The 17,952-nt window shown below is 43.4% G+C and overlaps 1 gene segment (V, D, J or C); it reads left to right on the top strand.

Annotated features, from left to right (window-relative positions):
• The window catches only part of LOC128772858 (immunoglobulin heavy variable 3-74-like), a gene marked incomplete at its 3' end in the record, with an annotated part of 37,042 nt that overhangs the window by 17,777 nt on the left and 1,313 nt on the right, over window positions 1–17,952 (top strand).

The following is a 17,952-nucleotide window of genomic DNA, read 5'->3' as shown; positions in this document are numbered from 1 at the left end:
CCTACTGGCTGCATTCCTCACTGCTGCTGACAATGGCTCCCTACTTAACAGGTGTTGTCGGGGACACCTCAGTGTGGGAGGCCTCAGCACACGTGTCTGGGAAGAGCTAATTTCTATCCCAGGTCCTCCCTGTCAAGACCACTACACCAACATATCCATGGACCAGTGTGAAAGAGAGAAATGGTGACAGGCACTACACCATCATGAAAATGCAAGGTTTCCTGGAATCATTTATCCAAAGGGAGGGAGACAAGGACATTGATTGGCTCTAGTGGGTCTTCACAATTGGCTTCAAGCTGTTGCTTTAAGCACTTGACATACTACAGCTGTCTGGATTGGTCCAAGTGCCCCAGATTCATAAATCACTGAAAAGCTCAAGGTATCAACGGCCTGTTTACTTAGAGACAACCTACGGAGCTTCCAGTCTTTTCATTGTATCAAAAGCTATGGCAATCACCCCAAGGCACATGGCAAGAGACACACACCAAGGAAAAAGGGGAAGGCTCTGAGGAAGAGGCTCCCTAGGGCCCCAGAGTCCACAGAGGTAGGAAGAAAGAAGCTCTGATTCTCCGGACTTGGATTTTTATGGCACGACAGCACAGGCCCACTGGGAGAGGTCAAGCCCAGGTGATGCAATCCAACTCTAAGATAGAATGGGGACAATTCAATGGGTGTGGGTTTTGGGTTTTGTTTTGTTTTTGCCTTATGTCATGCGCCCATGAGCCCTTGTCCATTTCCACGTGGGGGAGAGGCACGTGACAACAGAATCTAAGGAGTTCTTCTTGAAGAACCACTCTGATCTTAAGCCTTGTGCCAATACAATTCATGGAAATACCAGCTGTAGTGTAGCAGGCATTAGCATGCATGCCATAGTCAGATGTGAAAAGGAGAATTTTCAAGAATCCCAAGGCTTCTTTGCTGCAAATGCTGATGGGATCACCACCTCCATAGATAGGAGCCCACAGGAGGGTCCCAGCAGTGCCCCATTCAAGGGGTGGAACTTCAACCCAGATCTCTTGCTCTAGAGATGATGCCCACACTTCTCTTTATGCACAGCTCTGAGAAGAGGGGTCCCTAGTGACTTAATCTCAGGACAGCCTGAACACAAGTCAGAAACTTTGATCAGACTCTTTGGGATCTTCGAGAGAATGCTGTTCCTACCCTTCGGGTGGGTGCCATCACATCTCTTGACAGGACAGCCCTGGTAGTAGGGAGCTGGGATCCCAGTGGGTGGGGAGATGCCAAGGCCCCTGCCTAGGGACCTGGAGGTTTGTGGAGTATGTCCTTCCTCCTGGGACAACTGCCCCTACACTTCTGTAATTACCGTGTAGGACACAGACACAGAGAACACTTTATTTCTCTCATTGACCCTGAAGCCAAGGTACAGTGCTTCCCAGGAACCCCTCCAAATATAAGTGTGGTGCCTTATAGTTTACCAGGTATAAAGGGAGGGATAGTAGAAGGGTCTCAACATAATTTTGATGTCACTATTGGAAAAATCTTTACTGAATCTCTTTTACCAACGGTGGCCCCTTTGACCCTGCATTGTCTTCCTAATGGTGTGGATGCCCTCACATGCCATCAAGTCCAGTGGAAACAAACCCAGTGCCTGGCTTTCCTGGGGGGAGCTACATATCAAGAGTCTGTAGGACTGCAAATTGCACCCCCCACATCCATTTAAGACAGTATATGTACATCAATATTGTGTGCAATAGAGGACTGAGTAATTGCACCCCATAATTCAAGATTTCCTAAAGGAGCGGGGACATTAAGCACACCATTTCTCCTTTCAGTCTACCCACTTGACGGGCATTAAAGCCCCCTCCTAACAGGTGGCGCTTTACACTTGACTACTGAAATGTAAATTCCCAGCTGTCCATAAGATGGCTCACATTCCCAAGACTGTCTAGGCAGTTGAGGGTATCTCAAGAGCCACAGGGGAGACTCTGTCATGACTGAGCTAGCCAGTATGTCCCATTCAGCATCGATGACCAAGGAGTCCCAGCCACAGTCTGCTCTCAACCTGTACATCTCTATCCTGCTGCCTTGGGAATTCCTAACAGGCCAAAGAGTGCCAAGATGTTAGGCTGACCAGCTCATGTAGAGCCTGTCATGAGTTCCCACTGGTCTGGGCAATTGAGGGTCACTGTCACTGGTCAATTATCATACATTCCTGAAAGTTTGTGAGACATGGGAGGCCTGCAGTCCTTCAGCAGCTATAAGGTGGGTTTTGTCACCTGACTGAGCTACTCCAGATTTTCGGTCTACTCTCATATGACTTGTGCTGTTAGGCAGCCTTACCTGGAAGTGGCTGAGCTATGCCACTTGATGCACAGGTAGTCTGAGTGCCAATGAAACATTTTGGGATCTAGAAAGTGTTTGTGCCATGGGGGTTATGCTGGAGCACCTAGTGACCATCTGGCACCAGACTGCCTTGCTATGTCACCGAGAGAGAGAACATAGCACCATGACTGTCTTCATACAAAGGGAAATATTCTCTCCCAATACTTCACCTGAGCAAAGGACCATCCTGAAGCTTCCATCAAAGTTGTGGTCCCAATCAATGCAGTGGAAGGAAATGCAGAGAGACATTGTCGTTCTGGTTGTGGATACCACACCCTTCCATTTGTCCATCCACATGGTGCATTCACCTGCTTACATTGGCAGGAAATAACACTACTTTGGGTGCTTACTTGCTATCCCGATGACAAAACAATTGACAATCAGACTGATTATTTACTGTAGACGGGACTTGGAAAACTGGTGTAAGGGTCTGTGTCTGACCTGCTGAGATAACTACGCAGGTGAAAGGGGCAGATGCAGTCTGAAGACAGACAGTCATAGAGGTTCAGAGGGAGAGCAGGAAATGTAGTCAGTCTTTTAATAGTGGGGAAAAGGGTAGGCTCCAGTTTTAAAAGGTTTTTTTTTTCCTGACAGGAAAGAGCCGGAAGATGGAACTAGGTGGAAATGCAGTTTTTTGATCCATGACCTACTATGTGATGCCATGTGCTTCTGAAGCCTGGGAATTGGCTCTGGGAATCCTTACCAATGGTCATCATGGGGATGGTCATCCACGGTCTTGACAATGGCGATCTGGAACTATTTTGTGCAGCTTGCGTGAATCCAGAAGAATCTTTCCCTTATTCTGATGGCAGTGTAGTCGGTTAGGGGTTCGTCATAAGGTCCCTCTCAGCAAGGTGGCACTGGGTGCTCTCTGAAGACCTGATGAGCGTCCCATATTCTGTAGAAAGGGTGGCAAGGCTAGTCAGTGGCAGAGGCCATGTTCTTATTGTCTGTGGATGATATGACCCAAGGGTACCTGTTACTTCTTGGACATGGCTATGCATGGCATCAACTTGGTCATATAAGTTATCATGAAGTTCACCCAATCAGTAAAGAAAGGGTTAAGGATTCCTTTAGAAAATACTGTTGCAAAGGGGGTCAGTCCCTGCCTGCTATTTGGAGCATTCCAAATCTCATTAAGGGCCAAGGACAATGATTCTGGATGTTCCAGGCCCGTTTCCAGGCAGATTTTCCCTGAAGGAATTTTGTGTCTAGTTTTTCATGTTCCATATCTGTTCTCCTAATCCACACATCCTCATCGTCCTCTTCTGTGATGATTAAGGATGATGTGGGGTATGAAATTCTAATTATCACCCCCAAGTCTTTGCAAGTATGTAGTTTGTCTATGTGCTGAAGTGAGTTCCTTGGTCTGGCTAAATCCATAATGGAATGGCAAATCCAGGAACCATTTCAGGCATTACATTCTTTACCACAGTCGTGGCATTGGCATGTCCAGTCAGACAGCATCAGTCCATCCACCAAACATGCAGCCATTAACCAAAGAGGAAGCCAATTTGTCAAATCCATCTGGAGAGCCCCAGTGGGTAGGGAGGGTCTAGAGGGACTCCCTGGGGCCTGCTGATATTACACAAAACTTGGAGAGATTTACAAGTAGTGCCCTGGGAAATAATTTAGTCAGAGGTTTAGTGGATGCCTGGGAAGAACCCGCTGTCTCTCTGTTTCTTAATTATCCCATCTGATGGGGCTGGTGCAAGACCAAAGGAGAGAAGAAAGGGGCCTCAGGAGGCCCACTCAACCCCGATGTACACCCCATCTGATCATTATCTGTCCACCTGTCTTTTCCCATTGTGAGGAACTTACATGATAAACAATAGTCCAAGTCAAGGAAAAAGGCAGGCTTCTAAAGTGAAGGAAAGGACAGGGGCCTCTGATCTTGGCTGTGTATTTGACAGCCTTGTGTGCTCTGTCAGTCGCTGGAGAGATAGTGACAGTCTCCTCACGGTTTGGGCTGGAGAGTGACTGTTAGCAATTTTAGCAGAAAGATCAGTTGCGTATAATAGGGCAGCAATTATAGGCCTGCTGGCAAAATGTCCTCTGTCCTCTGGTACTCATGGCGGTTAGGACCTGTGGGATCTCCAGAGGGTGCCAACAGCCCTGAGACTCCAGCGTATGTCTGAAATGCCTGTGAATAGTGGCGGTCTTTCCCTTTGCAGATGTGCAAGCTTGGGAAAACCTGGGAGTGCAGTGGCTTAGGCTGATTTCACAGCAGGCAGAGAGGACGCCTGGAGTACTTCTAGTAGGGACACTGGCCTGAGTGGCTCCTATGTTTCCCCACATACAGAAGCTGTCACAAAACAGAAGTCAGGGTGGGGCACCTGGGTGGCTCAGTTGGTTAAGCTATGGACCTCAGCTCAGGTCATGATCTCGCAGTTTGTGAGTTCAAGCCCTACATCGGGTTCTGTACTGACAGCTCAGAGCCTGGAGCCTACTTCAGATTCTATGTCTCCCCCTCTCTCTACCCCTCCCCTGCTCACGCTCTGTGTCTCTCTGTCTTTCAATTAGAAACAAATGTAAAAGAAAATTTTTTTTTTAAAAAATAGAACTCAGGGTTGACCATCAGATGTCCCGGAAACCATTCCTGTAGCTGAGGGCAATCGTGTGGAATGAAGTAGGGTCTCCCCTTTTAAATGTTTTTAATGTTTATTTATTTTTGAGAGAAAGAGTGTGAGTTGGGAGGAGCAGAGAGAGAGGGGGACACAGAATCTGAAGCAGGCTCCAGGCTCTCAGCTGACAGCACAGAGCCCGATGCAGGGCTCAAACTCACAACCCACGAAATCATGACCTGAGCTGATGTAGGATTCCCACCAACTGAGCCACCCAGGTGTCCTGGGTCTCCCTTTTTAGGGAGGGGAGTGGGATAGCCCGATTTAAACTGTTAACACGACACAAGATGATGGAGGGGTTGGTCAGTGGCCAGCTGGTAGGTAAGTGGTGGGCCTGGAAATTACAAACTTGTCAGAGAGGAATACAGAGGTGAGTGAGGATCCTAATGTATCCAGACAGCAGCTGTGGGGGTGCAAGCATGCAATGGGGCCTGATGGCCCAAGGTCTAATTTTCATGGGAAGAAAGTTATAGGACATATCCGAGAGGCACAGGTTGTCACAGGATACCTGCAGCCACTCCATTTCCATGGAATGAAAGGTGAAACATGTTGTTGATATACAGTTGAGAGTTTGGGTGTGCACAGAGCTAATATTAACACTTTAAAGTAGGTTAATGACTCTGAAAGCCACGAAAAGAAATCTGTGGCCGCATCAGGTAGGGGTGAGGGGCTCACAGAGACAGAGCAAAGGCAGTGAAGTTAGGGGTCCTTGGGAAGCAGTAGCCAGGTTTCCTTAGAAGCTTATGCAACTGCATTTTTGTACCGGTGAGAGGGATGTGAAAAACTGACAAGACACTTTGTGGGGATTTTCGAAGCACTGTGACATAGTCCTCGTTGGCAGTAGCTGTTTGCAACTGTGGACATTAAGAAGACAGGAGGGTGTATGGCCCTGACCGGCTGGTGCTTTAGGAGGGTGGGGGAGTCTGCAAGGGCTCTCTGACTCCTTTGGTAATAAAGTGACAAGTCACAGACATACGAAACAAGAGTGCAGCCTTGGGTGAAGGCACAGAATGTAAGTTGGCTTCAAGAACTTGGAGTACTTTTGAGCCCAACTTAGTTGCCTTCCCCAAGCATACATGAAAAGAGAACTTGTGAATCAGAGTGCAATGGCATTGACAAGAAAGTTGAGCAGATGTTCATCCCAGGAATGCATCTTCATCACCAGGAATTGAGGCATCAGCGGCAGCCTGGTTAGGGACAAAAGATGGGGGGGGGGGGGGTAATAGATGACAAAAGACTTTATGGTTCCTACATTGTACAAATCAGTAGCTTTGATTTCCATCTGAATCAAATTCTGTTCTTTCTTTACTCACAAGATCGGGGTGTTACACGGTGAGGAGGTAAAGCAAGAACATCCTGCGGTAACAGAGTCTATCACAGGGTCAGGTCCTCCCTCTGCTGCAAGACAGGGCATCTGGCTACTGATGGGTGGGGGCAGTTCCTTTCTCAGGCCCCCTGAGCACAGGCTCTGCACTGGGGGCAATCCATCCTCTTGTGCATGTGAGGCCCAGACACTAGTGGGCACATCTTTAAGACTCATCCTCTGAGGAGCACTTTGAATGGAGGTGGGTCTCCATTAGGGAAAGGGGGAAGCTTGAGGTGTGGTCTGATGGCAGGGAAATGAGAACTCCTTATTGTCTCTCCTGCATTTTGGATATTAACTCCTTTTCAATATTTTTTATTGTAATGTCTACCCTCCCATAGACTGCCTTCTAGCTCTGCAAATATTTGCTTGCCCCTTTTCTAGTATGGTGTAGTCCCCCTTGCCTGCTTTGTTCTCTGTGACTTTGCTTTTATATCAAATCAATCATTCTCAAGTGAATGTCATCATGTTTATCTTTCATGTTTTCTTTGAAGGCATTTAGGTTCAAGTGTTCTTCTTAATCCTTCATCCATTTTGAGATTTTTTTGTGTCAACGTATATGTATGAAGCAAGATTATGGCCAAATGTTATTATTTTGCATGTATATATCAATACTATTTTTTAATTTTTACTTTGGTTTTGAGGGAGAGAGCAGATCATGAGTAGGGAGGCACAGAGATAGAGGCAGAAACAGAATCCAGGCCCTGAGCTGTCAGCAGGAGCCTGATGTGAGACTCGAACCCACAAAGTGTGAGATCATGACCGGGGTGGAAGTGGGATGCTTAACCTACCAAGCCACACAGGTGCCCCTAGTCAACACCATGTTTAAGAGACACTATCCTCCCCCCACTGTGCATTGTTGGAAATCTCGTGGAGGATTTGCTCACTGCATCTGCAAACTTCTACTTCTGGGCTCCGTAATGAGCTCCACTGGCCTAAATGTCTCATTTGATGCCAGCAGCACACTGTTGTGGTTAATGTACCTCTGCAATATCTTTAGAAAGAGAGAAGTGTGATGTCTCCAGGTTCTCTCGACGTCATGATTGTTTTGTTGCTTCCATGTGTTGTGTGCTTTCATATGAATTGTATATTTTTCAGGTTCCTTAAAAAACTCATTGGCATTTTTACTGACATAACAAGATAAACATAAAAATAACATAAAAAGATAAAGCAGACAGAAAATAGAGACTGTCACAAATACAGAAAACATATCAATTACATAAAAATTTGTATTTGGAAAAGTATGTAAAATTTGAAACAAATAGGTAGCCTAGGGAAATAGGGAAGACTCAAACAAATGCAATCAGAATTGAAAGAGGAGACATAACTGAACTAAAGACATGAAAAGGATCATTAAAGAAAAACTTAGGTATTTATAGGCCAACAATTAGATCACGAGGAACAAATTACACATTTTATGCCATAAGGTAGTCCACCAACACTGTTTCATGGAAAAATACAAAATGAACAAAAGAAAAATTAATAAGATTTCTCTATCTAAAGCCTCACCCTCCAAAAAATCTGCATAGGAGTCCATGGCTTTATTAAAACTTCTACTAAGTATTTAAAGAGAAATTAATGCCAATATTTCTCAAACTATTACAAACCACTGATAAAAAAACAGCACTCCCAAATGAAATTTGTGAGGACAGCATTGTTTTCACACCAAAACCAAAGAAAGACACCACAAGAAGGGAAACTACAGGTCACTATCTCAAATGAACATACATGCAAAATTCCTTCACAAAATCTGAGCATACTGAATTCAACAGAACATTGAGAGGATCATACAAAATAATCCAGTGGGATTCACTCCAGGGATGCAAGGATCCTTCAACATACACAGATGCATAAATGTGATGTCCTCCATTACCAGAGGGAATGAGTGAATCAAAGCCATCATTAATTGATTCAAAAAAACATTAGACAAAATTCAACACATGTTCATCATTTAAAAAGAACCCAATTAAAAAGGAACTGAAGGAAATTACCTCCACATGATCATGGCCACTATGAAAAGCCCACACCTGACAGCATATTGAACGGTAAAATGCTGAAGGCTTTCCTGTCAAATCAGGAGCCAGGCAATGATGGTCACCCCTAACATAAGTGTTCCCCATGATAACGTGAAGAATACATATGCCACCTCAAACTCTGTCATCTTGTCACACTGCTTATTTGGGTGAAAGTCACTTGAGAAAGAGCCCAAGTACACTCAGACTCTCCATCGTCCCTTGACAGCAGGATATAAATCTCCCTCCCATGTACCAAGAGGGAAGAACCATCGTTAGCACGAGAATAAGGAACACAGGGACAAGAAGTCTATGCAAACAAACCTACTTACTTGGTGACTAACATAATACCCCAAACTTAACTCTTGCCAAATCCAATGTTTTGTTGTCTGAAAGACACAAGTGCCACCTGCTTTGTCCTTTCTCTGGGTGTGATATCATTAGGAAGGCCATGCACTTACAAAATGAAATTTATTCTCTCCTGTAGATATGTCTTATGTCAAATGAATCCTTACACTGGCTAAATCCCAGAAGAAAATAAGGGAAAAGCTTTCTTCTCCTACCACTGGAAGACATAACCAGAAACAAATAGGGAATAAAAAAAATAAAAGACATTTAAATCAGTAAGGAGGAAGGAATATTACTTGTTTGCAGGTGACATCGATCTTAAACATAACAAAACCCTAGAGATACCACAAAAAATATTAGAACCAGTTTTTTTAAATGAGGAAAAGAGCAGGATGTAAATGAACAAAGGAAATAAATAAAAATAAACCACCTGTGATTCTACACACCAGCATGAAAATACATGCAAAATAAATAACAAAATTATACAAGTGAAATAGGCACAGAATAAAGTATTTTGGGTTAAACTTCAAAAAGTATGTAAAACACTTGTAGAGTGAAAATGATCTATGTGGATAAAAGACCTGTAAAATGCACACAGGACTGCAAATACACCTGTACTCTCTGAATACAATTATTCAAATTGTCACAGCACCATCTACACAAACTAAACTACAAGTGCGTCCCTAAAACTGTAGTTCACTTTTAAAGAATCAAATCTAAGACTGGAGCTTGATATATATGTCAGAGCACATGCAAATGGGGTCCTCTCTGTGCTGATAAAACCAGCCCATCCCAGACTCTGCAGCTGGGAGAGGAGCCCCAGCCCCGGGAGTCCCAGGTGTTCCCATTCTCTGATCAGGACAGAACAGACACCTCACCATGGAGATTGTGCTGGGCTGGGTGTTCCTGGTTGCTCTTTTAAAAGGTAATTCATGGTGAACGAGGGACACTGAGTCTGTGAGTGGATATGAGTGAGACAGTGCATGTGTGACAGTTTCCTGACCAAGATGTCTGGTGTCTGCAGGTGTCCAGTGTGACGTGCAGCTGGTGGAGTCTGGGGGAGACCTGGTGAAGCCGGGGGGGTCCTTGAGACTCACCTGTGTGGCCTCTGGATTCACCTTCAGTAGCAACAGCAAGGACTGAGTCTGCCAGGCTCCAGGGAAGGGGCTGCAGTGGGTCTGACGGATTGATACTGATGGAGGCGGCCCGTACTTCGCAGATTCCGTGAAGGGCCGATTCACCATCTCCATAGACAACGCCAAGAACACGCTGTATCTGCAGATGAAAAACCTCAAGACCAAGGACACGGCCACATATTACTGTGCGAAAGACACAGGGTGAGGGGACCTCACTAGGAGCCCAGACACAAACCTCCCTGCAGGAGGGGATCAGCACCACCAGGGGGCGCACACTATGCACAATTCTCCTTTGTGTTGCCAGGAGCAGGTGATGATGGAGGTTACAGGCAGGTTTCTTTTCAGGGTCTGGGCCTCCTGTCCACACAGCAGTTCCTCCAGGGAGCCTCTCTGGACACAGGATTCTGTGTTTACCTATTACCTGTGTGAATTAGATCATTGTTTTCATAGGAAAACTACCCTAACATGCACAAAGACACAGTTGTTTGCATTGCTTACTCCTGTCCCTCAACATGAGTGAATTACAGATTTCCTGAGGCACAACAGCTGAACATTTACATGAGTCCCAGATGCACTCCCTGTGCAGCCAGGACCACAAGCTCCCACAGCTCCCCATTATCTTCACCCAGCCCTGTCCCAATCAAACAAGGTGACACTTCCTTCAATGGCACTTTGCTACTCAGGACTTTAAATGAGCTACAGCTTTATTCAATTCCTCTAAACAAGAGATAAATCATCTCCATGTATTAGTCAGGAATCCCTCGAGCAACAGAACTCAAAGCACATTGGTTTCTGTGACAAAATATGTTGAGAAGTCCCATGATCTACTGTCACAAATTGGGGAGCCAGGAAACCCAGTGGTATAATTCTCGCCTGATTCTGAACTAGTGTCTAGTCTCAGAACCTGCAGAGCCTATGATGTAACTCTAAGAACAAGGGCAGGAGGAGACCAATGTTCCAGTTCAACCAAGCACATGGGAAGTAAAAATGAGGGAATTCTTCCCCCCTCTACATCGTATTCTACTCAGAACTGTGATGGAATGGGTGATGCCCAGGCAGAAAGAAACAACGGAAGGAAATGCCAATCTCTTCTGGAAACTCATCACAGACATACACAGAAACAGTTGTGAATCTGGACACCCATGACGCAGTCAAGATGACACATAAAGGTAAACATGACACGTCAACCTGCTGTAAATGTCGAGTTCAAAAACTGAAGATTTAGAACTCCATGCCATCACTGGGGTGGACCCTGGTGGGCATAGCAGTGCTCCTGTGGAGAAGGAGCCCCGAGGCCCATAGGGACTGCTGCGGTTTGAGGATCCCCTGGGTCATATCGGATGAGAAAGTTACCTTCTTGGAGTGCATTTAGGAGACAGGCCACTGCCTCTCATGGGGCAGGAGAGCTGACAGGCACCATTGCACTGCCCTGGTCATTAGCATAGGAGCCTCTGCTGAGAGCAGCTAACTGAACGATCCCTTCTTGTTCTTCCTCACCATGAACTCCAAGCTCCTAGTGTTCATGCAACTGCCCTTCTGGGATAACCAGCTCCAACCACATCACAGCAAGACACTGTCCCAGAGGATCAGTGGGGTCCCTGTCACATTGAGTTCAACAATTTGGTGTACTCAAACCCAGATAGAGCTCCTGAGCTAAAACATAAGAGCCCTGAGCTGCCAGGTGTGCCAATGGATTTGACAAAGGCAGGGTGAAGGCCAGGTTCTGAAGGAAGCCTGGGACCCATGAGTACAGACTGTTCTCTCTATGTGAGGGCTTCCTGAACAGGGGTGGCTGGAAATCCAACTGCAGGGACTAGAGAAGGAGTTGATGCCAATATTTCCTCCCACCAATTATCATGGACAGAATTCAGTGAGCAGCAAAACACCCCCCAGTAGATACTGAGCCACTGACACCAAGCCATACCCACCTTTCCTTCCTCAGGTGCTTCCTTACTAGGGAAAGAGTGCCTAGAACCCAGACCACCATTGCACCCCTCCCTCCAAAGACCACCATATACCCCCACAGGCACCAAGTCTACTGACCATAGAGTGAGGCATAGCTTCACCTCTAGGGGAAATAGGAATTAGCCTCTTTTAATAAGGAGACCAAAGTCACCTAGCTAAAACTCACAACACTATGGACAAAGTTGAAAAACTCTCCCCTAGAGGCAAGGAGAACTCTGCAGAGGACTGACATCAGGGACAGAGCAGCCAATACAAGACAGCACAGTGCACACAGCACATGCAAGAAATGCTTCCAGAATGTCAGGTTGTCAACAGTATGTAAACATTTCTCAAAAAAGACACTACTCTAGAAGCAGAAAACATAACAGGATTTTCCTAAAACACTTAAGAAAGAGGAAACATGGACATACAGAGTGATGGAGGAATTTATTCAAAATAAAATACCATAAAAGGACATTGCCAGGGATATAATTAAAGCACATATAAATAATAAGCCTCAAACAGAATTTAATACCTATCATAAGGAAACAGAACTTTTAAAAACTATCATAAGGATACTAGCTGTGCTTGAGAAAGCCCAGAAGACATGAGGGTACCCTGACTACAGATGGAAAAGACCTAAAACCCAGTCAGGCTGAAACTTTTAAAATGCTGTAACCGAGATGTGAACCTGATTGGATATAATGAACTCAAGGCAGAAAGAAGCAGATGAATGAGTAAGTGACATGGAAGATATAATTTTGTGAGAAACGAAGCAGGAAAGAAGAGGAAAATTAAAATATTGCATCACAAACGTATACTTAGGGAATCAGCAACTCCATAAAGTATAATAAAATTCTTTTCAAAGGAGACCCAGAAGAAGAAGGGAGGGAGAAAAAAAGGGGAGTTTTGTCTGAGTGCATTAGAGTGGAAAATTTCCACTTAATGGTGAAGGAAACAGACATCCACATGTATGAGTCACAGAGAACTCCCATTAAAATTTAAAAAAAAAAGCAGGCCAACTCTGAGACATAACATAGTAAAATTCACAAAATACACAGATTAAAAAAACCCTATAAGCATGAAGACAGAAGAGTTTGCTAACGAATACGGGAAGATAAAAAAAGACTATGGCAGAAGTGTCCACAGAAACCTGCAGGAAAGAAGGGAGTGGCATAATATCCTCAAATGTTCAATTGAAAATCAGGCAGTCAAGGGGGAAGGAGACAAGACGGCGGAACAACGTGGAAGATTTTTGTGTGTCTCGCGTCCATGAAATACAGCCAGACCAACACTAAACCATCCTACACACCTAGAAAACTGATTGAGGATTAACACAACAATCTGCACAACCTGAACCACAGAATTCAACAAGTACGTGGCGTGGAGAGGGGACCTGGGGGAGCAAGAAGCTGCAGGAAGGGAGGTGCTTTTGCAGGCGGAGAGAGGACAGAGACTGGGGAGTGGGGGAGAAAACAGGAAAAGAACCCCTCCCCAAAAGCAGCTGGAGAAAACGTGGAAAATTGGAAACAGCCACAGGGACTCAACTAAAAAGGGAGAAAGGAGAAAGGAGAGTATGTAAATTCCACTAAGACTGTAAACAAGGGGAGTGCAAAGGCTGCAACTCCACAGCTCCATACCTGGAGGTGCTCTGGTGGGAAGGGAGAATCCCAGGAACAGAGTGGGGTCCGGGATGTTCTCAGGCCACACCGGGAGAGGCCGTTGCACTGCTGGAAGGACATTTGGAGGAGACTGCCAAAGCCATCTGGTCCCAGTAGACCCCGGAAAACGGCCACATTCGCTGGTGCTGGAACAAGGTCGTTTAGGGTGAAGCCTGGTGCCAGACGTGTGTTGTGATTTTCCATAATCCACGAAACGCTGCTGCTACACTCTTGTGAACTTTTTCTGGGGTGGGCTGGCACCTGGCCACAGTCTCGGGACACCGACAACAACAGGGTCCAGCAAGCGTTCCTAGCTGCAGCCGATATTCGGCCATTGCTCATTCGGACATTGCTTGGTGAGACCCTCCCACAGAGGGGCAGAACAGGTCAAAGACGTGGTCCTTTGGATGTAAGGGACCGGGGAAAACAGCCGTGTCTGTGACAAAACTTGGGAGAGAGGTGCGGCCTGGGGCCTGGTCACAGAGAGTGAAGGAGCAGGGAGTGGACAAGGGCTGAAGACCGAGGATGGGTGCGCAATTGCTGATCCAGGACAACAGACTGGGTACCTGAGTGGCGCCATTTTCACTTCTCCCGCGCATGTGCATTCGCACCTACAAGCACCGCAACAATCCACCCCAGGAGCCTAAAATCGCCATCTAGTGGACAGGAGAGCCATTACACTGAACCCCGCCCAAATGGGCCAACAGGGCTCTTCAGGAACACAAGTCTCACTGACACTTACTTTATGGACTATAAAGAGCTACATAGACTGACATCTAGGGAATAACGAAGTAATTTCAGTCCTACTTCAATCTGTTAGCAGGTTCATCTAGTCAATTTTCTTTCTTTTTTTTCTTTTTCTCTTTTACACTTCTTTTCTTTTTCTTGAATGCAGAAACAGAAAAAATTATTTTTATTATCAATTATCATTAAAAATATTTTTCTTTAATTTTTATTACTATATTTTTTATATTTCTGTAATTTTTTTTCAAATTCTATTTTACTTCCATCATTTTCTTTTACTCTACTTCATTGTATTCCCGTTTTCAAATTTCCAAACAGTTTCCTTTTTACTTTTTCTTTCTTTTTCTTTTTTTCTCTTCTTCGTTTCTGTAGTTTTTCTGGAATACAGAATGAGAAAAAACTTCATTTTACTTTCAATTTTATTAAAAATATTTTTCTTTAATTTTTTTACTATATTGATTGCTTTTATGTAAATTTTTTCAAATTCTATTTTACTTCCATCATTTTATTTTAGTCTACTATGGTGTATTCACTTCTTGAATTTTCAAATGATTTCCTTTTTTTCCTTTTTGTATCTTTTCTCTCTTTTTTGTTTCCTCTCTTTTTTCTAGAATACAGAAAAAGAAAAAAATCACAGTTATTTTTTATTTTTATTAAAAATATTTTTCTTTATTTTTTCTACTATATGCTTTACTTTTCTGTATATTTTTTCAAACTCTATTTTCCTCCCATCATCTCATTTTAGTCTACTTCAGTGTATTCATTTTTTCAAATTCTCAAATTATTTCCTTTTTTTTCTCCCCCTCCCATTTTTTCTCTAATCTGTCAAACCACTCTCAACACCCAGACCAAAACACACCTAGGATCTAGGATATTCCATTCAATTTGTGTGTGTGTGTTTAGTTTTTAATTTTAATATTTCTGTAATTTTATCTTTTAATTTCAATTTTGTGACCTCATTAATTCCTTTTCTCCCTTCAAAATGACAAAACGAAGGAATTCGCCCCAAAAGAAAGACCACGAAGAAACGACAGCCAGGAATTTAACCAACACAGAGACAAGCAAGATGTCTGAACCCGAATTTAGAATCACAATAATAAGAATACTAGCTGCAGTCAAAAATAGATTAGAATCCTTTTCTGCAGAGATAAAAGAAGTAAAAAATAGCCAGAATGAAATTTAAAATGCTATAACTGAGCTGCAATCACAGTTGGATGCAGCGGTGGCACAGATGGATGAGGCAGAACAGAGAATCAGTGTTATAGAGGACAACCTTATAGAGAATAATGAAGCAGAAAAAAAAGAGGGAGATTAAGGCAAAAGAGAAAGATTTAAGAATTACAGAAATCAGTGACTCATTAAAAAGGAAAAACGTGAGAATCATAGGGGTCCCAGAAGTGGAAGAGAGAAATAGGGGTGGAAGGGTTATGTGAGCAAATCATAGCGGAAAACTTTCCTAACCTGGGCAAAGACACAGACATCAAAATCCAGGAAGCACGGAGGACTCCCATTAGATTCAACCAAAACTGACCATCAACAAGGCACATCATAGTCAAATTGACAAAGTACTCAGGCAAGGAGAGAATCATAAAACCAACAGGGAAACAAAGTCCATAACTTACAAGGGAAGACAGATCAGGTTTAGCAGACCTATCCACAGAAACTTGGCAGGCCACAAAGGAGTGGCGGGATGTATTCAGTGTGCTAAATCAGAAAAATATGCAGCCAAGAATTCTGTATCCAGCAAGGATGTCATTCAAAACAGAAGGCGAGATAAAAAGATTCCCATACAAACAAAAATTAAATGGGTTTGTGACCACTAAACCAGCCCTGCAAGATATTTTATGGGAGACTCTCTGAGGGGAGAAAAGATGAAAATATATCTGTATAAATAAATAAATACCAAAATCAACAAAGGTTAGAAAGACCAAAGAACACCACCATAAACTCCAACTCTACAAGCATCATAATAGCAATAAACTCCTATCTTTCAGTACTCACTCTAAACGTCAATGGACTCAATGCCCCAATCAAAAGACATAGGGTAACAGAATGGAGAAGAAAACAAGGTCCATCTATATGCTTTTTACAAGAGACCCACTTTAGACCTAAAGACGCCTCCAGATTGAAAATAAGGGGATGGAGAACCATCTATCATGCTAATGTTCAACAAAAGAAAGCCGGAGTAGCCATATTGATATCAGACAATCTAGACTTTAAAATAAAGACTGCATCAAGAGATGCAGAATGGCATTATATCATTCATAATCAAAGGGTCTATCCACCAAGAAGACCTAACAATTGTAAACATTTATTCGCCAACTGTGAGAGCACCCAAATATAGAAATCAATTAATCACAAACATAAGGAAACTCATCGATAAGAATACCATAATAGTAGGAGACTTCAACACCCCATTCACAACAATGAACAGATCACCTGATCAAAAAATCAACAAGAAAACAATGGCTTTCAATGACACACTCGACCAGAAGGACTTAACAAATATATTCAGAACATTTCATCCTAAAGCAACAGAATATGCACTCTTCTACAGTGCACATGGAACTTTCTCCAGAATAGACCATATACTGGGACACAAATCAGCCCTAAGTAAGTACAAAAAGATCGAGATCATACCATGCATATTTTCAGACCACAATGCCATGAACTCAAAATCAACCACAAGAAAAAATTTGGAAAGGTAACAAATAACTAGAGACTGAAGGACCTACTAAAGAATGAATGGGCTAACCAAGCAGTTAAAGAAGAAATTAAAAAGTATATGGAAGTCAATGAAAATGATAACACCACAACGCAAACCTCTAGGATACAGCAAAGGCGGTCATAAGAGGAAAGTATATAGCAATCCAGGCCTTCCTAAAGAAGGAAGAAAGATCTAAGATACACAACCTAAACTTATGACTAAAGAGGTGGAAAAGGAACAGCAAATAAAACCCAAAACCAGCAGAAGGCAGGAAATACTAAAGATTAGAGCAGAAATTAGTGCTATCGAAACCAAAACACAGTAGAACAAATCAATGAAACTAAAAGGTGGTGCTTTGAAAGAATTAACAAAATTGATAAACCACTATCCAGTTTGATCAAAAAGAAAAAGGAAAGGACCCAAATAAATAAAAACAAAAATGACAGAGGAGGCAAGGGGAAAAATAGCAAAAATGAACTACTGGGACCTCATCAAAATCAAAAGTTTCTGCATAGTGAAGGCAACAATCAGCAAAACTAAAATTCAACTGACAGAATGGGAGAAGATATTTGCAAATGACATCTCAGATAAAGAGTTAGTATCCAAAATCTATAAAGAATTTATCAAACTCAACACCCAAAACAAAATCCAGTGAAGAAACAGGAAAAAGACATGAATAGACACTTCTCCAAAGAAGACATCCTGATGGCCAACCGACACATGAAAAAATGCTCCACATCACTCATCATCACGGAAATGCAAATCAAAACCCTAATTAGATACTACCTGACACCTGTCAGAATGGCTAACATTAACAACTCAGGCAACAACAGACGTTGGCAAGGATGCAGAGAGAGGATCTCTTTTGCATTTTTGGGGGCAATGCAAGTTGGTGCAGCCACTCTGGAAAACTGTATGGAGATACTTCAAAAAACTAAAAATAGAACTCCCCTATGAAGCAGCAATTGCACTACTAGGCATTTACCCAGGGGACACAGGTGTGGTGTTTCAAAGGGACACATGCACCCCCATGTTTATAGCAGCACTATCAACAATAGCCAAAGTATGGA

The sequence above is a fragment of the Panthera pardus genome, unplaced genomic scaffold (genome assembly GCF_024362965.1).
Source record: "Panthera pardus isolate Hobbes unplaced genomic scaffold, ASM2436296v1 HiC_scaffold_24, whole genome shotgun sequence".
Lineage (NCBI taxonomy): Eukaryota > Metazoa > Chordata > Mammalia > Carnivora > Felidae > Panthera > Panthera pardus.
The sequence above is the reverse complement of the archived record's forward strand: the minus strand, read 5'-3'. Positions and strand labels throughout refer to the sequence as shown.